General features: G+C 41.2%; 1 protein-coding gene across 14 annotated transcripts in view; it reads right to left on the bottom strand.

Annotated features, from left to right (window-relative positions):
* The window catches only part of APBB2 (amyloid beta precursor protein binding family B member 2), a 379,382-nt gene that overhangs the window by 312,964 nt on the left and 41,159 nt on the right, over nucleotides 1–25,259 (bottom strand). For 11 of the 14 annotated variants that reach the window (XM_057546265.1, XM_057546260.1, XM_057546268.1 and 8 more), the window contains one exon: nucleotides 268–424. The exons of the other annotated variants lie outside the window; for them this stretch is intronic. The gene's annotated coding sequence lies outside the window, so the exon portion shown is untranslated. The remainder of the gene's footprint in view (nucleotides 1–267; nucleotides 425–25,259) is intronic. 14 annotated transcript variants of the gene reach the window in all.

The raw sequence follows: 25,259 nt of genomic DNA, 5'->3' as shown, positions 1-25,259 counted from the left end.
TGCTTAAGCTTAAGATCCTCCTCTCTTTTCTAAGAGAGAGGATGGGACAGAGGAGAGGAACAAGGAAGAGAAAGAAAGGAAGACCACAATACACTGTACACAGAAGTCTGTCAGGCTAGACCTGCCGTCTGTACAATGCTAGGAATCTCTCAAATAACTGGGAATGATTATTTGGGACTGTCTCAGAAACACTCCATGGAATGAACAAAATCACCTTCCCCATCTGACCCAGTCCATTTTACCCAGCCTCTCTTATCTTATACCAACCTGATTTTGCTTAAGTTATCGTCTGTCTCAGGCTTTCACAGGAGCTTTCTTTTATGGATTTTCCATCCAGCAAATGTTTCTGTTCCACGGCTGGGCAGAGCCGACCACAGCATGCCTGGCTACAGAGAGCAGCTGCTCACCCCACGGCAGCTCCGACCTGGAGGGGCGAAGGCCGGAAGCCATTAGAGGGATTCACAGTCACAAACTCTCTCTCTCAGGAGTGTATGTTTGGCAGGATAATCCCCAGCATCTTCCAAACGTTTAAAATCATTAATGAACAGAGACGACAGTTTATAAGGTGTCCTAAAGACAAGTTCGGGCTATTCCGAGGGGAGGACTGAAGTATTTAATCATTACTGAAAAGGTCTGGCCAAACACTTATGCTCTGTTTGCGGAAAATTTTAAAGCCAGATGTTTTAATTAACCACAGAAAACACGAGCTACAACCAAAATTTCACGAACACATGCATCTGCCCTGTGGAAAACCACAGGAATGTTCTGGCAAGGCTCAGTCTGGATTCTTGGGACACAGAGGGCTGGAATCATTCCCCTTAGGAACCCGAACAGAAAATTAACTTGCTCAATATGTTTTAAAAAGTAAAATGAAACCCAGATTTAATCTCAATCAAATACAAAAACATTTCAGGACTTCAAAGGGCACTACCAAAAGACACATAAGGGAAAGGTCATAAAAAATTCCAACGTGGTTCAGGATTTAGAATGTATTTTCAAGGCAAAGTGAATGGTGTAACAGAAAATTTTATAGGCTAAATAATCCAAAGGGGAAACTAATCATCTTTCATTTCCTAATAGAGGAAAATGATATATGAAAACCAATATTCAAGTGAATCATAAATATTATCAAATGTATAATATATTCAGGCAAAAGGAATCATTTAACTATCCTACTTCATGCCAAACCTGTGGCCTGGCCCACACTAGCTACCATGCTTCAGCTTGAAGAATCAAGGCATTCAGAAAAACTGTTAAAATAACTTAGGCCCACTGATATCGCAGCTAGCAATTTAGAAACAGAAAACTCAAATGAGGGAATCCTATAAAAGCAATTAGTGAACAATTAAGAATAGCTTAAGAAGTCTTTGTTAATTATAGCAATAGTTATGACAACATCAATATATGCCAAGTATTGAAAGCCTGTTCAAGAGGGAATGAGACATACGTTATTTTCAGATACTAGGTCCACAATTCTATTTCTGTAAGTCAAAGCAGACCCCGTCACAAGTGTGGCAAGCATAATATTACATTAATCTCCACCTTCATTTGAACCTCTGTCACAAAAATCATTTTGAAAGGAACACGGCAGGAAAAAAGCAAGATATCAAGTTATGTACCTGTGGTATAATCCCAGTTTTGTTCTACAGACTGAGTGTATACAATCTAAAGACTCCAAATTATGAACAATAATAGCTATTTCTGGGTCATGGAATTAGAAATATTTGTGTTTACATCTCAGTATTTTCCAAGTTTTCTACAATTAAAACATATTGTTTGCAGAATTAGAATATTTTTAAATAAGGTTTTTCTTATTAAACAGTATGGGAATGCAAATCAGAAATGGTATATCGATACACTATATTAGCCTGATATGTGGGTTTCCTCTTTTCTGAACAATAAGAGCTAAAATTTAAAAGTCTTCATTTATCTGAACTCTGTAATTCTTCATTTAGAAGTTCAAAACCCGAGTGTCCAGTAACACTCCCAGGGCTGAACGACTACTTTTCCAGAAACGAGAAATCTTGTTATTTTGCAAACTTGTCACAAAGAAACAAGAAGACCAGAGTTATTCCTCTCCCTTAACTAATGCATCCAAACTTCTCTATCACTAGCCATGCCATACAATTGTCACTTAATTAAAAAGAGTGCCTCCTGGCGTTACTTATGATTTCACAGGGGCAGAGCCCTTAGTGAACACTGCCACACTCCATCTCTGATACTCCTAGCATCTCAGAAAACACAAAACACAATGGTAGAATCTTAACACTACGGTACTTGGCAGTCCATCATTCTAAGAAGCCAACCTCCTCAGTTTACAAATGAGGACACTGTCACCCAGAGAGGTCAAATGTCTCTCCCAAGGCCACACAGCTGGTGGGGCAGGGATGAGAGCCCAGTTCGCCTGGTTCCACTGGGACCAAGTGCTCTTTCCGCCACTACAACATCTCAGCGTGCACTCCTCGAAATATAAGTTCGTATGAACCACCAGCACATGTTAAATTCACATCAGCAAAACCAGTAGAACGAGAGAGAAATTTATTCCGTCAAAAATGAAATGCATGCAGGAAAAAAACCAGAGACTCAAAGGCTGCCTGAAATAGACGAGGCTCTGCCCAGAACCCGTTCCGTCAGAGAAACAATGGTTGCAGTGTGCTTGGGCAGCAGGTGTCTTGAACAGAAACCGCCTGTCATGCTGAAAGCTTTTTGGTCCTAGTACTTGCCCTGCTGATGACAGCACAGTCCCACTGCTCAAAGCAGGACAAGAGGTTTTCAACAAGAGAAAACGACACTGGCACCTGTGAGCCACCTGTAAGAGAGAGGAGGGATGCATGCTCGCCCCAGTGTTGGAAGTAAATCATCTACTAAATGATGAGGCATCAAGTCTGAGCCTCTTCCTTCCAAAACAACTCAAGTTTTAGGGGAGAGATATTACTGATTTCAAAAATTAAGAAACAGAGTGGGGATCATTTTGTCAAGTACAGAAACAGTGCATCACTATGTTGTGTACCTGGAACTAACAGTTTTATAGGTCAGTTATACTTCAATAAAACATTGTTAAAAAAAAAAAAGAAAGGGAGGGAGGGAGGGAGGGAGGGAGGAAAAAGAAAAGAAAAAAGGAAAGAAAGGAAAAGAAAAGAAGAGAGTCACTAAAAACTAAAATAAAATAATCCTAATGCTTCTTATCTCACGCCTGCTACAAGCTTGGGGATGAGCAGGACTTTTCTCTCTTCTTCTAAGTGATGTACAGGAACACTGCTCACCTCCACTTCTTTCTCAGCGTTTACCTACAGCGCCCATGTCACATCAGTCAGAAACCTACGAGTCCCACAACATGTGAACAGCCTGACGAGCAAGGGAGACAAGAGGACAGAAGGCAGTGACAAACTCAGAAACACTCCCCGAAAAGCCTTCACTGAGTTCCCTCCGTCACCCCTTGCCTACTGTGCAGCAGGGCCACAAAGGCAGGAACTGTGAAGCCACTAATAAAAAAGCCACATCCAGGGATGATGTGAGCTCCCTTTGTGAGTGCCGGGACCAATACAATGGCTCCCTCCCGCCTCATCTCAGGAGTCAGGCACCCTTGAAAAAGAAAACACGAATTTTTTCCGCCCCAAACTGCTCCTGAAGTCCCCACCATCTATTTCCACGGCTGGATCCTGAAGGAAAGACAATAATATCGACAGTTTATTCATTCTTTTCTGTGCCTCAGATCGGATGCTAAAGGTTAAGGTCCACAGATTGCAAAAGGAATCAGATTCTTGTTGCTATTTCACAGTGAAATCAAAGCTTGGTGGTGAGTATTGTTCAAGGAACTCTTTAAAGTCATTTGTAAGGTAATGACAGTAAGTTTAAATTTAGCAGTCTGGTAGAATAAACTCTGACCTGCCAATCAATTTGGCCATAATCTTGCTGAAGTCACCAAATTATCTTTCTCAATAGAGACTAAACAAATTAGAATTAGATCGGATGCACTGATTTTGAAATCCTTTCTTACTTGGAACCTTGGCTGTGTGTTGTTTGGTTCTTTAGCTTCAGTGAATGCTTTTGGCAAAACGTACCCCCAGACACTGCCACCATCCGAGAATCTTAAACGGATGGCCAGCATTTTTTTTTTTCCTATTTTAACATCAAAGGGAAAGTTTCTCCTTCTTGAGCCTGATTCCAGAAATATCAGCCAAGCCAATTCAATACTTCTGAAACTTCTCTCTCAAAATGATCAGGCAAGACTATGTCAGAGACCATTCCTCTCATGGCACTGGAAATTTGATTTTAAAATCTTAGATTGAAAGTACTGATAATTTCACATCTTAAAATGTTTGGGAGAGGGCTGGGTTTGTTTTAAATTACCCATCACCAGAAACTGAAAAGAATCTATTATAAGTAAGCAAAACTGCCACCCAACAAAGTTTGTGGAGACATTATGACAATTTGGAAAAGGTTTCACCAGTAATGTCCCATGTCATGCTCTCAAGTAAAGGGGGTTTCAACAGTTGGGGGAGGTGGGGAGGGAATTTATGCTTTCTAATGTTCTAAAGTCTGTTCCGGAAAGAACAAGGGACAAAGAAATCAGCAGACATAGAGGTTGTGGTCCCAGCTCTGCTACTTATGACCCAAGGCTTTCTGGAATAACTAATTTACACTCTTTAACCTTAGTTCCATCATTTGTAAAACAGCCAGCTTCATGGGATTGTCAACCAATGAAACCAAATATAAAGGCATTACAGAAAAATTTTAAGCTTTATGTACTCATTCAACAAATATTTACTTAGGAAACTACAAACCTGCCAGATACAGCACTGTGGATAAAACCATGAACAAGAGACCCAGTCCCTTCCTGCAAGGACCTAAGTGAAGGGACTCAGTGTGATTTGTGAGAGGCACAGGGGGCCATGGGAACATGCAGGCAGTCTCTAACCCGAATACCAGACAAATTTCAGGTATTGTTACCTTCACAAGCCCTTGAGGAAATTTCTCGGTGAGAAGTGATAGATGTGGTTTTTAGTTTGGGTTGGTTAATTATTACCTCATTCACTTCGTACAGTTTTATTAAACACTCACTATGTGCCAAGCACTATTCTAGGCGCTGGGGGTTTAGCATTGAACAAAGTTTCTGCCCTAATGAAGCTGACATTTCCTCATCCAAATGAAATGCAAAATACATGAACTAAACAGAGTTAACTAGCAAGGCTACTTCTGCTGCAATACAATGATTTTTTTTTTCACCAAAATATCCACACACAAAAGTTAAAAGGAATATTCTAATTGATCTAAATACAGTAAATATTTTATTTCTTAAATCTCCCAGGCTACATTTTACAATATACCAAATAACTGCCGTCATATGAAAGGCACTCTTAGGTCTGAGGGATTAAATTTGTGTATTTTGGCATGGAGAACACTCCCACATCTTACCCCCCTCCCAAGGAAAAAGAACAAATGCTGGAATCCATCCAAACACAACCTCAGTTTTAATGGGGGGAATATAAGTTATTTTAGAAGCATTTCCTGTAGTCATTTTTTTCAAAGGATAAAAAAAGTCGAATTATTAATTTTAGTGTAACCCGAAGTTCAATTTTAACATGCCAAATGTCTGCCTTTACAAAGTTTCTTTTAAAAATCTATTTAAAAGAGATTGGGGGGGGGGAGGTGCTGAGAATTAGGCCGTCCAGGAGATAAGTCAACCCAACTGTCTAAAAATTCAATATGGGATGATGGGGAGGTAGATGAGGAAAGGAGGAGAAAGAGAAAGGAAGGTACCGGAGTGAAGAGTCACACAACGATCTCCTGGATTAAAAACCTGAAAGATCACATACTCAACAAATACCAAGAGCCAATGTTCAAAATACTGTAGAGCAAAGAAGAAAGTAAATATGCAGGTAAAAAAATGACCAAAATGCTACTCAGCCCAAGAGCAAGGGTTCCTAAACCTGGAGTTCCTACCAAAAAATACAAAGTCCAAAGCCCAGGTGCTCTGATGTACTAGGTCTGGGGTAGCGTTCACGAATCTTTATTTTTCTAACTGGCCCCAAATGACGCTGATGCACATCATTCCCACAGCTGGGAACCACTGATACAGTGTATTTCCTTATGGAAAAAAGTACTGGAATGTTTTTATTATAATAATGAATAACTCTTTTGCTAAGTGCTTTCTATTAATCTTCACATCCACCCCGAAGTAGGAACTATTATTATGTCTATTTTTAAATGGGGAAACTTGAAGCATGAAGCGGTCAAATAACTTGACTGATGTTACACAGCTTTTAAATCAAGAATCTGGGATTTTTGCCCAAGTCTCATCTGCCGCATATTTTCTTAGCACTCTGATCTGGTGAACTTTAGCAAGCTAAATCTGTTTCCCGCTCTCTAGTCTACGGATGGCATATGATTAATCATCCTAATAATATACCATAGGCATTCATACAGAACTTAAATCCCAAAATTCAGTAATACACTGTATAACCTGAGATAATGTTGGAGAAATCATATATAAAGTGTGGTCTACTCGGAGCATTAGGGAGGTGTCTGGTCAGGTATGCAGTTATTTTAACTGCCTTCCATTCCAACTTAAGATCAGTAGAAGTACGCTTCTGATCTTAGGGAACACATGCTCCTTCACCAACATTAGCCCTTTACCTAGAAAAAAGCTGGACACGGTGAAGTCGGCCTCCTGAGGAGTTACTGCCAAGGGCTTCACACCTTCTCACAATTTCACGCTGTTGTGTTACTCCACCTGCCTAGACCGTCCCACCCTATTACTCTGATGTACCAATTACTCGTCCTTTGAGGCCCAGCCCAAATATCACCTCCTTCATGAAGCCTCCTCAGATGCTCTGGCGGAAATAATCACTGATGCCTTTGTGATTCTCAGTGCTTCTCCTATCACATAGGGCAGGCTGATGCTTATTCAGGAACACATATGCCTTATCTTTTTTTTTTTTTTAATTTATTTATTATTTTTTTATATTTATTTTTGGCTGCGTTGGGTCTTTGTTGCTGCGCGGGGGCTTTCTCTAGTTGCGGTGAGTGGGGGCGACTCTTCGTTGTGGTGCGCGGGCTTCTCATTGCGGTGGCTTCTCTTGTTGCGGAGCACGGGCTCTAGGCACGCGGGCTTCAGTAGTTGTGGCGTACAGGCTCAGTAGTTGTGGCTCGCGGGCTCCAGAGCACAGGCTCAGTAGTGTGCATATGCCTTATCTTAACAGAGTCCTTGCAGCATCTCACCTCCTCACCCTTTGTTCTCAGGTGGCCTGAGTTCTCTCTGGTTCTTCCCCACCTCTCTGAAAGTTCTTCCTCGGGCTCCTTCTTCGGCTCCTTTCTATGTGACCACTAGAATATCAATGGTGTTCACCAAGGCTTCATCCTGACTCTCCTCACACTTCATACACACTTTCTGGGTGACTTCGACCAGGATGCCAAGTCCAGCTACCAGGATAGTCTGAAGACGCCCATCCGATACATCACCCATTCATTCATCAAACATTTATTGAGACCCGCTCTATGCCAAGTACACACCATGCTTTCTCTCTCTTGACTATTCTATGCCCAACCTACTTGGATCTCAACTCCCGGTTCATTCATGCTCTAACTCCATATTGCATCCATTCTAAGAGGCACATTTCTTCCATTTTCACACAGGTAATATGGAGACGTGCCTTACAAAAACGGCATCTTAAAAATTTTTGCCAATGTTTTTCTTAAAATCTTATACACATAGTATAATGGTGGCTCTTATGAACAGTGGCAACTGAAATCAATGAACTGCAGAGATTATCTTAGTGTATTTCCCTTACATGATTCCACAACAGAGCTGTCCAACAGCACTTTCTTCGATGATGGAAATGTACCATATTTGTGTTGTTCAATGTAGTAGTCACTATCCACGTGTGCCTTGAAATTTGGCTAATATGACTGAGGAACTAGATTTAATTTTAATGAGATTTATCTACAAGTTTACCGATTTCTTTATCATTCCTTTTTGCATTTCAGACCTTTCCTTCTGGAATCACTTTCTTCTTCATGAAGCACATCCTTTAAGAAGTTTCTTAGTAAAGGTCGGCTGTGGTAAGGTTTAATTTTTTTGGAAAGCATAGTTTGCCTTTTTCTTGAATGACAGTTTTGCTGATATACAACCAATAGTATGTTCTTTAAGCATTTTGAAAATATTTTTCCAGCTTCCATTATTGCTGAGAAGTCAGCTGTCAGTCTACTATTCCCTTGATTAACAATCTATCTTTCTTTTCTGGGTATTCTTAAAATCATCTTTCTTATTTTGGTGAATTTAAGTTTTCCTATGTCTAGATGTGGATTTCTGTTTGTTTATCCTATTGGTATATGCTGTGCTTCCCCCAATATCTTGTCCATAAATTACTCAGATTTAAGGAACACCGGTCGTTTATGTTCTTTATGAACTCTCTCTGGAAATTATTTGTACACTAGATTCTCAAATATTACTTCCCTCTATTTTCTCTATCATCTTTCTGGGACTCTGAACAGATCTCATCATAGGCTTTATAGTCTTCAAATACACCTTCATGTTTTTCTTTTTATTTCTATGTTACATTCTGGTTATTTTCTTCAAATCTTTTTTTCTAGTTCATGAATTGCTTCTTTAGCTGTTCCTAATCTAATTTATTGAGTTTTTATGTCAACAGTTATAATTTTTTCCCTTAGGTTTTGTTCTTGCTTTTTTTTCCCAAATCTGCCTGGTTGATTTTTTTCCAATAACAACAAAACACCTAGATTTATGTTGCCCTTGTACACACACCCCCTTTATTGAGATATAACTGACATACAACATTGTATTAAAGTGTACAACATAATTTGATCTATGTATATATTGCAAAATGATTACCACAGTAAGTTTAACATCAATTACCTCACATAGTTACAGTTCTTTCCTTACGATGAGAACTTTGACTATTTACTCTCTTAGCAACTTTCAAATATACAATACAGTTTTATTAATTATAGTCACCATGCTGTACATTATCTACCCAGAACTTATTTTTCTTGTAACTGGAAGTTTGTATCTTGACTACCTTCATCCATTTCTTCCATCCCCCACCTCTGGCAACAATTAATCTGTTCTGTTTCTATGAGTCTGGGGTTTTTTTTAGATTCCACATATCAGTGAGATCATACAGTGTTTGTCTTTGACTTACTTCACTTAGCACAATGCCTTCAAGGTCCATCCATGTTGTCACAAATGGCAGAATTTCCTTCTTTTTTATGGCTGAATAATATGCCTGGTCATTTTTTTAAAAATATTTATTTATTTATTTGGCTGCACTGGGTCTTAGTTGCGGCACACAGGATCTTCACTGCAGCATGCGGGAACTTTAGTTACGGCATGTGGGATCTAGTTCCCTGACCAGGGATGGAACCCAGGCTCCCTGCATTGGGAATGTGGAGTCTTAGCCACTGGACCACCAGGGAAGTCCCCATTTTTTTTTTTTTTTTGACTGAAGTATAGTTGATTTACAATGTTGTGTTAGTTTCAGGTATACAGCAAAGTGATTCAGTTATACATATATATGTATATATCTATATTCTTTTTTTTCACTTCTTTTCCATTATTGTTTACTACGAGACACTGAATATATTTCCCTGTGCTATACAGTAAATCCTTGTTGTTTATCCATTTTATAAATGGTAATGTGCATCCCATACTCCCAATTTATCCTTCCCCCACCACCCTTCCCCAAGCCTGGTCAATTTTTATCTCATGCTCTCCGCACTTATTTGTGATTATATATTTTATTTCTTAAAGCATTTCAAAATGGTTATTTTATATTCTGTATCAGATAATTTTAATATCTGAAGTCCTCAGGGTTAAGCCTATTGTTCTTTGTTTGTTTCTGATGACCCTCACTCCTGGTGGCTCGTTTTCCAGTAGGGTTGGAAATCTTTGATCCTGAACTCTTATTTGGTTGATCTTAGGAGAATCCTAAGGTCTAAAGTAGGCATGCCTTCCTCCAGAAAGGATTTACATTAGCTTCTACCAAAAGCCCATGGGCACTATCTGGGCTACTTTAGCTTCTTTTACAGGTCCTAATGGAATGCAGGCTCTTCTAACATTGCCACTCACCCAAGGCTTAGTCTCCAACCACACTGGTGAAGGCAACCCGTCTTCTGTGTTTGTTTACACAGAAAGCTCCCAGCTTGGGTTTTACCTTACTAATTCATGGTTGACACTTTGGAGATGTCTTAGTTCCTGTGATCCCAAAAGTGCATTAAAAAATGTTTTATCCAGATTACAATGCTTTAGTGAGGAAGTGTGTTTGAGTATCCAGTCCACCACACAGCTAGAAACCTGCGTCTCCAACTAATCATCTTCTCTCAAAACCTACTTTTCCTCCTTTGTTTCCACATTTTGCTGAATGACACCATTCACTCTCACCCAAATCTGAAACCCAGTAAAGCAAGTATCAGTGACCCTACTCTTTCCTCCACTACCCACCCCAATGCAACGAGGCACCAAGTCCCAACTTCTGGCTTGATCAAAAGTGGGTTTGCTTTTATGTTTCTAATCGTCATGGCACCTAGTAGTAGAAATTTAATCATCAAGGACAAGGAAGAAAAATAAATGAAGCTAAATTAAAACCAAAATCATATATTCTGGCCAAATGAAGGTGCTTTATAGGAAGGAAGGTTTGAATACAGGGAAATAGAAGGAGAAATGAACTGGGGCTTTGGCTGTCAGAACCATGATCACATTTCCAAGGAGAGGTTTAATTTTAGTCCAAAAGATTATCTGTCGTGATAAATTGATGTTAATTTGAATGTTATTGGTTTTGCTTGAGTTTACGCTATAAATTTGTCATTGTTTTATAGTTATATAAGAGCTGGAAGCATAAGGAGTTTATACCTAGTTTTATGTTCAGGCATATTTAAGCTACTTCATAATAAAAATATTTATGTTAGTACTGGGAATTTGTGAGAAATTTTTCCTTTAAATAAAGAGGTCCATAAATTACTAAGATTTAAGGAACACTGGTCTTTATATACTTCACCACCCCTTTGATACATTCATCATTCTCTCCATAAATGAACAGAGAGAAATGGAATACAACAGCACCAGCAAGAAATCATTTACTAAGCTCCAATTTCTCCCCAAGTCTCCAACTGTTTGAATCAGCTCAATACTGATGAATCTTTTAAGGCAGCACACTTTGTTTCTTTCCTCCAACAGTGGCAGTTTCTAATAGATAAGAAATATGCTTCTAATATGTAGACGCACTGCTCAGCCCAGCTCCAACCATCACCCATTCCTACTAGAATGTATAAAATGGCACAAACCTACCTAGCAACAGTAGAGCACATGCAATGTGTCAAACAAAGGCTAGTCCTTGCCTTAAGGAAGTCCCTTTCCTGGTTGGGTTTCAATAACCGGGGAATTGGGGTGAGTACAGCATTGTTGTTCAGAATGAGTACAAGAAACTCCCAATCATTTCTTTTTAACTTCTGTATTCTTATTCTTTATGGATTGATGGACTGTAGTTCCTTCAACCCCCTCTAGATAGTTCATTTTAAAAGTCCCCCTACAGGGTTTCCCTGGTGGCGCAGTGGTTAAGAATCCACCTGCCAGTGCAGGGGACACGGGTTCGAGCCCTGGTCCGGGAAGATCCCACATGCCGCGGAGCAACTAAGCCCATGAGCCACAACTACTGAGCCTGCACTCTAGAGCCCATGTGCCACAACTACTGAAGGCCACGTGCCTAGAGCCCGTGCTCCACAACAAGAGAAGCCATCGCTATGAGAAGCCCACGCACCGCAACGAAGCAGTAGCCCCCGCTTGCTGCAACTAGAGAAAGCCCACGCACAGCAACGAGGACCCAGCGCAGCAATAAATAAATAAATTTATATTTTTTAAAAAAATAATAATTAAAAAAAAAAGTCCCCCACCAAGAAAAAAAACTCTCTCTCCAACACACTGGCCCATGTGTCAACATCTTGTATTTCTCTTCCCACAGAGTCTGACCCAGTAGGAACCAGCAGGAATGTCACAGCATATCCGTCCAATCCCTTACTCAACAGAGGAGCACACCAGAGCCCAGAACGTTGAAAGGCTTACCCAGGGTCACACAGCTGATGGGCAGAGACCAGAACCCGGCTCTACCCAGTCTCGCCACCCAATCCAAGTCTGCGAGTCACCTGATTCATTTTAAATCATAAGTAGTTTGAACTAGGACTTCAAATTGATGCCTCTGGTCATCATTAAATTTTCTTGTAAAGTCAAGTAACTTGATATTTTGCTAATAATAATTTAAGGATATCCACAGTGTATGAAACAGCTCATGTTTCAATAAAAACCTAATGAAAGTTTCTAAATTCTAAACCCTAAGTCCAGGATTCGTATTTGAAATTCGTAATTCGTATTACCCTTCAAGCATGTGGGAAAGGGGCTTTCACGGAACAGCATTCCTAAACTCTGGCCTAATAAATTATGTTGAGAGCGGCTGCTAAGAATTTAAAAAACCAACTCAAAGCATAAATGGTGCTGCTACCCAAAGAACAGGTGAAATCACAAACTAGTACACGGTGCGGCAGATTTCAGGCCCTCAAGAAATATTTGTTTAATTAAGAAGCAACTCCAGCTCTAGCTGGAAATCTATTTAACCACAGAAGTGAAATCATAATTAATATGATCACATCTAATTTTCCCCATGTTTGTTTCCTCAGGGCATCTGTAATGGCTGATGTGGAAATGGAACCATAAGTATTATTATTATAATAACATTTGTTGGAAAGCTCATCCTATATTTTCATAGCTCATACACTGATAGATATGGCTTTATCAATTCTTCTCAGGCTTTTTCAAAGAAATCTCAACTATTAAAATTACATACTTTATCCACCTGAAACCAAATAATACTGGCAAGCAAAACCTACTAGAAAGGACAAGCGGGAGAAAAGAAAAGGGGAGGAATAGGAATACAGTTAATTGAGGGGGAAAATTCAAGAGTAAAGAAGTCAGGAATTAAATGTAGCTAAAAATACAAACTGCTCCTTCATGGTCCAGATCCTGTATCATTTTAACAAAAGAGGGATAGAAATCCCCAAAAGACATTGTTCTGAAGGAAATTACCAGAGCTCCTGAGGACACTGAATCTCCCTGTGCTCTCTAAATCCATCACCAATCCAGCTTCATTCGTCCATCCATTCATTCATTCATTCATTCACTCATTCATTCCTTTTTCCTTTTTTCATTTCAGGATAACATTTAGCAGTGTTTATTTTATTTTATTTTTTTTTTTAACTAATTCATTTGATTTTTTTTTTTTTTTTTAAAGGATTTTCTTATTTATTTATTTATTTATTTATTTATTTTTGGCTGTGTTGGGTCTTCGGTTCGTGCGAGGGCTTTCTCCAGTTGCGGCAAGCGGGGGCCACTCTTCATCGCGGTGCGGGGACCGCTCTTCATCGCGGTGCGCGGGCCTTTCTCTATCGCGGCCCCTCCCGTCGCGGGGCACAGGCTCCAGACGTGCAGGCTCAGCAATTGTGGCTCACGGGCCCAGCTGCTCCGTGGCATGTGGGATCTTCCCAGACCAGGGCTCGAACCCGTGTCCCCTGCATTAGCAGGCAGATTCTCAACCACTGCGCCACCGGGGAAGCCCTAGCAGTGTTTATTTTATTCGCTTTATCCAAAAGTAAATCCTGATGTTATATTAGGAAGAGAGAAGAGAAAACTTTTATCTGCAAATTAATGTCTGCTGTGAAGCTGAGTGCACAGTTTTAGGAAAGTATTAGGAAAGTTCACAGGCTTTGGAGTCTTGAGAGAAATGGGTTCAAATCCTGATTGCATCACTTATTACCTGTGTGACCTTGAGACTGGCTCATCATTTAACTTGCTGAGTCCATTTCCTCCTCTATAAAAAGGGGGCCATAACATCTACCTTCCAGATGGCATGAGGATGAGGGCTAGTGTCCTAAAGGACCTTAGCACTGTGGCCGGCACACAGCAAGTGGCTGTTTTTATCGTTCTTTCACACCTGCTGCATTTGTCTGAGGGCTCCACAACTTTCTTGGGCAGGTCGGTCTAAAGCACGTATGCCCCAGACTATCAAACACTCTGTCCCAGGCTGCAACGGCTCCCGCGTGAAAGCTGTCCTCCAAGACCATCTAACACCAGGCTTGTTAAAGCCGTGAGCCGGCAGGCCCTCGGGAACTGTGCTCCGCTCTCTTCCGAGTACAGACGAAATGAAAGCCACTCTCCTCAGGCTGTCTCAAAGGACCAGCCGCCCTCGAAGGGCACTCAGTCTAGCATTTTGGCTATAGTGAAAAAAGCCAAAGAAATGACCCCCAAATTCTCACCCCTGGAGCAAGCTAACCCCTACTGAACAATAAGTGGGAGAGCAGAAGGAGTAAACATGAGAGGCGGGCCTGTCAATTTGCTCTACTGCCTTCATCCCCACCCGCCATGACACACAACTGCTCCAACGTATGAATCTTCTTGAAATCTGAACCAGGCCAGGATACGTCAAGAAATAACGCAGGGTCAGTAAAAAAAGAAGCTGCTGGTTCTTACCAAATTTCCCCCAGCCCTTAAGTAACAGCTACACTCTCCAAAGCCCATTTCCAAGGCAGTTCTATCTCTGATTAAGAGAGGGGGACAACACGAGGGACAAGGGCACGGACTCCAAGGCCAGGTCGCTGGGGCTCAAAACCTGGCTCCACCCCATCCTGGCTGTGTGACCTCGGACGTGTCATGCAGAAGGGGCATAATGACAGCACGGAACTCGTAGGGCTGGTGTGAGAACCGAATGGATTAACAGTCACTCTGATTTGTCTAAAGCAGTGGCTCTAAGCCAGGCCGGCATCAGGAGCACCTAGGAACCTTTTCCAAAAGGTACATGTCTGGGCAGTAGGTCAGGTTTAGAGCCCAGAAGGTGTATTTTGACAAAGCAATGTCACTCTCATGCCCACCCGAAGGTCAGACACTGGCTGAAAGCAAGTCCCAACTCTACCAGACCAGCCTTTCTTGGCAGGGTGGGGTGTTTCGAGGCTACCACGGCCCACCAAATGCCTCTGCAACCTGTGTGCTGCGGCCCGAAATCCCTTTAGCAGGAGCCCTCCATTGCACGACTCAGAAACATATTTTAAACCTGAAAAGGAGCCAACATTGGGTAAGTGTGTCATGCCCTTTATACCTATGTCCCGCTCCTCAAGATCATCCCATGGCACAGCTCCTGTACAAAGGAGGAAACCAAAAAGCGAGAGGTTCAGCAGCAGAGCCGAGAAGGTTCTATAGTAGAGTGGGCATATCTGCCCACTGCGCCACACTGCCTCCTGGGCTATCACCTGCACTCAGGAGCCCTGGACATGGCTCTAAATCAAGGACAATGAAAGTGGACTGAAGGAGAAGCTCCAGACACACACCCCACCCCACACCCAGGTCCTCTCAGGTGGTACTGAACCAAGAATAAGCTGGAGCATAAAGATACAGAAAGGAGTCCTCCACTCACCCCTCGCCTCCTCCTCCAGGAGAGGATTTTAGGGCAAATCTCAAACTCACCAAGCCTTGATGCTACAGCTATAAATAGAATTTATTAGCCTTCAATCTCTCCGCTCCTTCTCTCTCTCTCTTTTTCCTAGGCAAAAGGAAAGGAATAGATGAATTAACGGAAATAGATAAAAATGGAGAAGATGACCTGATCTACTTCAAAAAAAAAAACCAAAACACTATACTGTGAAGCTCAGTAAGATTACAATATCCACAGTAATATTAGCTAATGTTTATTAAATTTAATCAGTACCAAGAACACATCATCTCCCGACAACCCCTAGAGATTTCCATTTTTCAGATGAGAAAACTGAGGTAGGAAAAGGTAAAAATAACTTGTCCAAAGACCCACAGTTTGTGAATGGAAATTCAAACCAGGTTAAAATCTAGCCTTCTCAACTCTTTTTTTTTAAAATAAATTTATTTATTTATTTTTGGCTGGTTGGGTCTTCGATGCTGCGCGTGGGCTTTCTCTACTTGTGGCGAGCGGGGGCATCGTGGTGCCTGTGCTTCTCATTGCGGTGGCTTCTCTCGTTGCTGAGCACGGGCTCTAGGCGCGTGTGCTTCGGCATCAACTCTTTTTTTTTTTTTTAACATCTTTATTGGAGTATAATTGCTTTACAATGGTGTGTTAGTTTCTGCTTTCTAACAAAGTAAATCAGCTATCCATATATATATATCCCCATATCTCCTCCCTCTTGTGTCTCCCTCCCACCCTCCCTATCCCACCGCTCTAGGTGGTCACAAAGCACCGAGCTGATCTCCCTGTGCTATGGGGCTGCTTCCCACTAGCTATCGATTTTACATTTGGTAGTGTATATATGTCCATGCCACTCTCTCACTTCGTCCCAGCTTACCCTTCCCCCTCCCCATGTCCTCAAGTCCATTCTCTATGTCTGCGTCTTTATTCCTGTCCTACCCCTAGGTTCTTCAGAACCATTTTTTTTTTTTAGATTCCATACATATGTGTTAGCATACGGTATTTGTTTTTCTCTTTCTGACTTACTTCACTCTGTATGACAGACTCTAGGTCCATCCACCTAGCTACAAATAACTCAATTTCATTTCTTTTTATTAGCCTTCTCAACTCTTAAGTCTAGTATGTTATTTTCTCTATGAAATCTTTATGTAATCTGTCAAATCTTATAGAGATATTACTTTCCTTGTTATTAGGAAATTTCCATGAGCTGTAAAGTGCCTCAAAACTGCAGAAAAAGCAAAGGGATGTGGATAATCTATAAACTGGAATCTCATCCCTGGAATAAATAAGAGAAGCTTATAAACCTATTTTCAGCTTAATGAACAGAAAATAAATAGACGCATCCAAAGAAAATGAAGGCAATGAAGAAATAACATTAAGGAGGAAAGCAATAAGCTTAAGGGCAAAAAAAAAAAAAAAAAAAAAATCACAGGATGCTACTTTGTGGGTGCCGGAGAAACAATGCTATTTATTGGGAAACATAAAGGATGAAAACAAGGATGGAGAGGTAATTCAGACAACTGTGAGGCACCGATCCAGGGCCTGGAGCAAGCGGGCTGTAAGGAACGGGCGGGGCCTCCCAGGTGCTGCCGGCCTGGATGGGGAGGACAAGGGTCTGAGATCACCAGGCCTTAGAAAGGAAGTGACAGAATCCCTGCTGCTTAAGCAAGTAGTCAGAGTGCCCAAGAACACCACGCTTCCTCCCATCTCCCTGCCCTACAAATGCTAGGGTATTCCAGACTTTCCTTCTCAACACAGGGGATGATTTTTTTTTTAAATACTAGATAGATCAGAAAGACTGCACCCTAGTCATCAGTGAGGATGCCAAACGAGACTTCAGGAAGCTGAACACAGCCACAGAAATCACCAGCAGCCAGGGGACCGGATTCCAGAGGTGACGCCACTAACTATGCCCTCTCAGCCAAATCCTTCAGCAACTCAGCCCATCAACAGCCAAGTGACAGGCAGCGCAGACAGGATAACGTCTAAGAGGCAATTCCAGTCACTAGCTCCCTTCCCAGGTTACCCTGTTCTCGCTCTCATGTCCCATAGACTATGGTGAGCTCTCCAATGTGCTTCTAACCCCGAGAGAGAGAGAAGGAGAGAAGGAAGCAACTGAGGATAACAAATGCACTTAAGCCTCAACGCGCCTATAAGAATTAGAAATCCAAAATACAAGCAGCACTACTGGAGCCAATGAGAATATCTGCCATTTATTGAGCCATTATTATGTGCCAGGCACCGTTCAAAGCACTCGGCATGTACTGGCTTATTTAATCCTCACAACAACCCTCTAAGGAAGGTAGGTTAAGTCACCTGTCCGGGGGACACAGCCTGTGGTTAAGCGGGGACTGGAACCTGGCCTCCCGAGCCTGAGCTCCTCTTAATCACTACACACGCAGCATCAACTCTGTGGATAAGACTTCCCAGCTCACGACAGGACGCTGCTTTGCTCTTTGCCTGAAATTCTATCAACTGACTGACAACGTGTATTACAGAATGCTGCCAGTTTCCCTGGGGAAGAGGAGGCAACGAGTTTGGAAGTAGGATCTGGCAAATACACAGCTTGAATAAAATCATGCCCTTCACAGACAGGGCTCCTTGAATCCAGACTCTTTCTCCTGGAGTGCAGGCCCAAAGTCTCTCTCAGAAGAGCAGCATTCCAATCGACCGGTGGCAATGAGGACCACCCAGTGAGCTCATTTACTCAGGAGAGTCTGTGAGGCCCAGAAGCATTGAATGGGTGACTCCAAGTCACACAGGTACTTGGAGAGCGAGCAAGGGCTGGAACCTGAGCCTCCCAAATGCCAATTTCATGTCCTTTCAATTCTTTAAAAACAAGATTCATGTCTTATCACTTATTTTATCTCATACCTTTTATTATGGAAACTTTCAAACACATAAAAAAGTATAAAGAATGAATGAATCCCCATATACCCATGATCCAGCTTCAACAATTATCAACTCACACCCAATCTAGTTTGCTCTCCAAAACCACAAATTCCCTACCCCTCCACCACTCCCACCAACTCCAGCTTGTCTGAAGGTAAATCCCAGGCACCATGTCCTTTCATCCACAAGTATTTCAGTGTGTACCTCTTACATATAAGGATACTCTAAAGCATAAACACACTAACATTATCATGCCTATGAAAATTAATCATAATTTCTTAACACCAGTTATCTGATCAGCGCTCAAATTTCCCCAATTGTCTTATGTTTTTTACAGTTTGCTTGAATCAGAATGCAAACAGTGTATACATTGCAACTGGTTGATATATTTCGTAAGTCTCTTTTAACCTCTAGGTCCCCTATTCATCTCTGTCTCTCTCTATTTTTTTTTTTAATTGGAGTAAAACCGCTTTACAATGTTGTGTTAGTCTCTGCTGTACAACGAAGTGAATCAGCTATATGTATACCTATATCCCCTGCCTCTTGGACCTCCCTCCCCCCCTCCCATCCCACCCATCTAGGTTGTCACAGAGCACTGAGCTGTGCTCCCTGTGCTATACAGCAGGTTCCCACTAGCTATCTATTTTACACATGGTAGCGTATTTATGTCAAACCTAATCTCCCAGTTTGTCCCACCCTCCCCTTCCCCCTGTGTCCACATGTTCATTCTCTACGTCTCCATCTCTATTCCTGCCCTACAAATAGGTTCTTCTGTACCATTTTTCTAGATTCCACATATATGTGTTAATATACGATATTTGTTTTTCTCTTTCTGACTTACTTCACTCTGTATGACAAACTCTAGGTCCATCCACATCTCTGCAAATGACACAATTTTGTTCCTTTTTATGGCTGAGTAACAGTCCATTGTATATATGTACCACATCTTCTTTATCCATTCATCTATCGTTGGACATTTAGGTTATTTCCATGTCCTGGCTATTGTAAATAGCGCTGCATTGAGGAAACCAGGTCAATTGTCCGGTAGCGTTTCCGAGAGTTTGGATTTTGCTGAGCTTTCTTTTTATCTCTCTCAGTGCTCTGCATTGTACCTTATACAAAGGAAGTATGCCTGGGCTCACCCATAGGCATTCATATTCATTTTCATATTTTCACTCTCTCCCTCCCTTCTTCCCTTCTCCTCTCTGTTTTAAAAGATTAAATTAAATTCCATTTAATTGTTGATTCAGTTCAACAACTATCTACTGAGAGCCAACATGGCAAGGCTGATGGAATACCAAGGTGACTAAGACAAGATATTATCTCTGAGAAGACACAATCTAATGAGGGTGATAAAGGCCGTAATGTTAATTCAAAGGGGACAGATGAGAACTATCTGAGAAGGCTCTAGAAGAACTTCAAGGATGTGGTGGGACCTAAGCTAGACTTTGAAACAAGATGGTTTGGGCCCATTTGGAGCAAAGGACAATATGACATAGAGGATAACCTGGGCAATGTTAGTAAGGTGGGAATGTTTCTGGCATGTTTTAAACTGACAGCAGCGCTGGTGGATAAAAGATTTTATGGGAAAAGAGTTTGGTAAGGAAAGCTCCTGAATATCTGCTGGGGATTTGAGAATCATCGAGCATGTTTGATGAGGGGAGCAGCACTAGATCTGTATTAGAGAGAATTAGCAGCAGCACTGAAAATGTATTAGAGGCCAGGCGTCCAGTTTGGGTTCCAATAATCCAGTTAACAGGGCTCTGAACTAGGCCACTGGGAATGACCAAAAAGAAAAGGAAGTGACATGATTTGTCAACTGAATACGTGGGACCAGAAGGCAGGAAAAGTAGAAGATGAAAAGCTGATTTGAGAAAACAAACAATTTTCTTAAGGAAAAAAAATTATTATTTCCATAATACTTCAAGTAACACACTTCTATAGCTTTGAATTAAAACTCACATGAATATAAACATTCTCTAATGTTTCAAAGACAGGGATCATAGAAGGAAGAAAATGAACTGTAAAGATAAATCCTAACGGGCTCTATATTCATTTTATCTAGGAATAAAATGTAAGCAAGAGTTTAAATCACAACCTCAATCTCTGAATTCTCAACTGATTTTGAATGTACACACAAATTATAATCAGTAGTTTAGGGCTACAAATTTCCAAGACACGGACACAGGGCACAAGAGAAGCCTCCTTTGATTTAGAGATGATCTCAAGACACATAATTTCCCTTTATCTAATTAGAGAACACAATAAATTCTCCTAGTACCAGACAGCACAAACACAATTAAGTGCTTAAAAGATACTTTCTGTGATGATAAATCCCTTTTAAAAAGCAAACCAAAAAAACTTATTTTTTATACAGACTGCCTGAAAAAGTGAAATAATAATATCACTTCTCATGGTAACTTTTAAATTTATTTATTTTTATTTTTGGCTGTGTTGGGTCTTCGTTTCTGTGCGAGGGCTTTCTCCAGTTCCGGCGAGCGGGGCCCACTCTTCATCGCGGTGCGCGGGCCTCTCACTATTGTGGCCTCTCTGGTTGCGGAGCACAGGCTCCAGACGCGCAGGCTCAGTAATTGTGGCTCACGGGCCTCGTTGCTCCGCGGCATGTGGGATCTTCCCAGACCAGGGCTCGAACCCGTGTCCCCTGCATTGGCAGGCGGATTCTCAACCACTGCGCCACCAGGGAAGCCCCTCATGGTAACTTTTAAATAACTAAAATAGCTATTTTATCCCCTGAATTTCAAATCCTGTATCACACTAGCTTTAATGTAAGCACAAAGAGTAAACTCCAAATATTTTTAGAACCAACAGAAAGTTATAACTTAGAGGTTGGTTGATTCCTTTCACTTAGGAATATTCCTAAATGATCCCTTAAAGCATACCTATTTTTTAGAGGACTGTATTAAATCCAGGTGTTTAAGTATATATCAAGTTTAACATAATGTCCACCTTCTGGGCGTAATTCTGGATTTTCATTTTTCTTTTTAAGTTTTATTTTACAAAGGATTTTAAGTGGGTATATTTTCCCTTCAGCCCCATTTTCAGAAAGATTCACCATCAGGGTAATAAACCACTTCCCTAAACCATTAAATCTTGAATACTTCCCTCACAAAAAAATCAAGTATTTTGTATTTTAATTGACCATTTGAGATGTCTGCAACACATGCACATAAAGGAAGACAGTTTGAGATTTGGAATCCAAAGAACCTCAGGTGTGCGAGTTTTAGCTGTGTAGCACTGGGTAAATCGCTTATCTATTTCCTCACTGTATGCTAGGGTCACATTAGCACCTGTCTCTTGGGAATGCTGAAGAACGATCTCTGATTCTCTGATCCTCCAATGCCAACTGGGCGTCCTACAATTCAATTTCGACACCAACTACCCAGAAGGAGCATCAGACCCACAAGTTTAAGGGCTCACTCGTACAAGACTGTCCTCATTTCAGATGCCAGTGACGAGCACCCAGTTCCCAGGTCGCCTGTATTTCTACCTGACTTAGCCCACAACACCTACCCCCTCAGGTTCACGAGAACAGATCACAGAACTCAGGAAAACACTTTACTTGCATTTAGTGGTTTATCACATAGGACACAACTCAGGAACAGCCAAATGGAAGAGCCGCACAGGGCAAGGTCTGAGGGGAAGGGGTACACAGAGTTTCCATGCCCTCTCTGGGTGCACCACCCTCCCGGCACCACAATGTGTTCACCAACCCAGTCGTTTGGGGGTTTTATGTAGGTTTAATTGCCTAAACATGACTGATTAAATCATTGCCACTTGGTGACTGAACTTAATCTCTAGTCCCTCTCTTCTCCCCCAACCCCCGAGTTCAGGGAGGGGCTGGAGCTCAACCATCTAATCATGGCTTGGTGCTTCTGGTGCCCAGCCCTCATCCTGAAGCTACCTAGCAGTGTCCTTCCATCCCTTAGCCAGAAGTCATCTCATTAGCAGACAAAAGACATTCTGATCACTCAGGGATTCCAACGGTTCTAGGAGCTCTGTGCCAGCAACCTGGGACAAAGACGAAATATTAACTTTCTGTTACACCATATGCTGAACATAAATACAAATGGTGGCTATCGGTGTTTTTATTAATACCAAATAGTAGTCAGTCTTGCAGGTGCCTCCCCAGCATTGAATGGCAAACATATGGTTTAAGGGAGACTGCCCACCCCCATCCCTACGTTCCTATCTTCCTTCTAACAGTCAGTGGTTCGAGAATGGACAAATAACAGGAACAAGGAGCCAATGGCATTCCCCTGACCACAGGGAAGGGCTCTGAATTGATCTTATCAGTATGAACCTCAACACTTTTTTTTTTTTTTTAATAAATTTATTTATTTATTTATTTTTGGCTGTGTTGGGTCTTCGTTTCTGCGCGAGGGCTTTCTCCAGTTGCGGCGAGCGGGGGCCACTCTTCATTGCGGTGCGCGGGCCTCTCACTATCGCGGCCTCTCTTGTTGCGGAGCACAGGCTCCAGACGCACTGGCTCAGTAGTTGTGGCTCATGGGCCCAGTTGCTCAGCTGCATGTGGGATCTTCCCAGACCAGGGCTCGAACCCGTGTCCCCTGCATTGGCAGGCAGATTCTCAACCACTGCGCCACCAGGGAAGCCCTGAACCTCAACACTTTTGAACAACAGTTGGGAAAACTCTTTCCCTAGATGTGAACAAGGATACACATCATTCTGGAAGCTACTAGCAGCCATTTTACCACCCTGAAAAAAAACACACTGAAAAAGCTGGCAGGAAAGGCCAGTCCCAAAGCAGGGCTTCTCAATAGCCTGTAACAGTCTATTACAAGGTCAGGACAGAAATAAGCATGTTTAGAAACATTTACAGCAACTTGGCAGAAAAGTTTTACATCTGTTGAATTTAACTTTAAAAATATGGGATATATTTGTCTTTTTAAATTTCATTTTTCTAGTAATTCACTTGTGTTTGTACTGTATTTTATAAAAGTACTGATCTGCACCGGTTTAGAATTTTTTCTTAAAAAATTCCTTTCCTCAGATAGCTTGAGAAGCACTGGCCTAAAGATCTGAGCAAAGAAACCACAGCTTTGTTCAAACCATACCTAAACCTGGTATGTCATCTCTACTTTTTAGTTCACTGAACCAACAGATACTCTTTACTGCTTAAGCCTATTTGAGTTGAATTTTCTGCCATTTACAATAGAATCTATTCTACCTGATACTGGAAACTGATTACCAACCCAAAGTAAGGTGGAAGAATGGACAAAGATGGAGGTAGGATACAGCACAGGCAAAGGTACCAAGAATTCCAATCATTACATAAAACTCTCCATGAAACTGAAGAAGAAAATATCCAAGCAAAGATATATATTCAGATAAAGGCTTTCAGAGCCCTGCAATTAAATGGCCACCTTGATGGATTTCCTTCCTTCAAACAATGAACCCATGCAAACATTTCATTGTTTCACTCATTTCAGCAACTGTCAATTTTGAGCCAAATGAATTATCTTCAAGCAAATGTCACACACAGTGAGGAGTGATTTCATTTTCCTAAATTGTTGTCAAACCTTTGAATACTGAAGCTTCCAAAAAAGGAGAATTGGAAAAATGACAGTTTAGAGGTGGGAAAGAAACATGAGTTATTTCAAAGCAGCAGCCTGTGATACAGTGAAATCTTTCTTTCTAAAGTGCCTCCATCTAACATTTTTCAAGCTGCAATCATTTCAACTGCTGGCTTTCACTACATTTATGCTAAAATTTAGCTGATTTATTTTAATAGTATTTTACCAGGGTGAAAAGCCAAAAATGAACAGAGAAAAAAAAGGAAAACAAAATATTACTGTAGGTTTTAAAGATAAAACTAGAAATGGAAGGAATTAGGAAAGAATGAACTTTGTTAAGAAAAATGTTGACTAGTTTTATTTCGTTTATGAATCTAAAACAGCCCTAAAACAGAATGAGGTTACTCTAAGTCAGAAGCCCATGTATAATAGGTGAGGTGAGTAGGTTATGGGGGGAGGGGGGGCGGTACCCACCCTGAATAATCAGTTCAAGCCCAGGGAACTCCTAAAACCCTTAACAAGATCTGGTAAATGAGGCAGTCAGCAAGGAGTCATAGCCTCCTCCAAAGCTTCCCTCACTGGGGGGTCCAGGGACATTTTCCCCAGGAGTCTGAGATCTAGAAACTTTCTATTTGTTTTTTTTTTTTTTTTGATGTTTTTAAAAATTAATACATAATGATATAAGCATACTTTAGGCCATTCACATGCCAACCTTCTTACAGTCAAGTAATCTCAATTCCTACAACTGCATTTATAAGCATGCTGGTACCAAGATCACTCAAAATGACAGCATTTAACTCTTGTTAGTGTTTCTCAAGCTGCAATGTGTGCCCCCAGACATAGTCTCAGAGGTCCACATTACCTTAAGTTTGAGAAGCTTGAGCCTACTTAATACTATCATATCCGTTTGGAAGGAAGAACAAATAAATTACTTTATAGTTAAAAAACCGAGGAATGATATGAGGCCCTGAGAAGCACACAAGATCACTTCCATAATATTCTTAACAAAAATGCATAACCTTCATTCAGTCATGAAGGAACAGCCAACAAATCCAAAATGAGGGGCATTCTACAAAATAACTGGCCACTACTCTCCAGAGTGTCAAGGTTATGAAAGACAAAGAAAGGTGAAGCATTGCTCCATATTAAGACGACTAAGGCACTATGACAACTGAATGTAACATGTAATCCTGGATTGGATCCTAGACCAAAAAGAACATTAATGGGACATTAACTGGCAAAATTTGAATAAGGTCCCTGGATAATAATATTAAATCAATGTTTAGTCCCTGATTTTTGATCACTGTACAGTGATTATGTAAGACCCTTACAT

This window comes from Balaenoptera acutorostrata, chromosome 5 (assembly GCF_949987535.1).
Source record: "Balaenoptera acutorostrata chromosome 5, mBalAcu1.1, whole genome shotgun sequence".
Taxonomy (NCBI): Eukaryota; Metazoa; Chordata; class Mammalia; order Artiodactyla; family Balaenopteridae; genus Balaenoptera; species Balaenoptera acutorostrata.
Note: the sequence above shows the minus strand (reverse complement) of the source record. Positions and strands in the feature narration are given on the sequence as shown.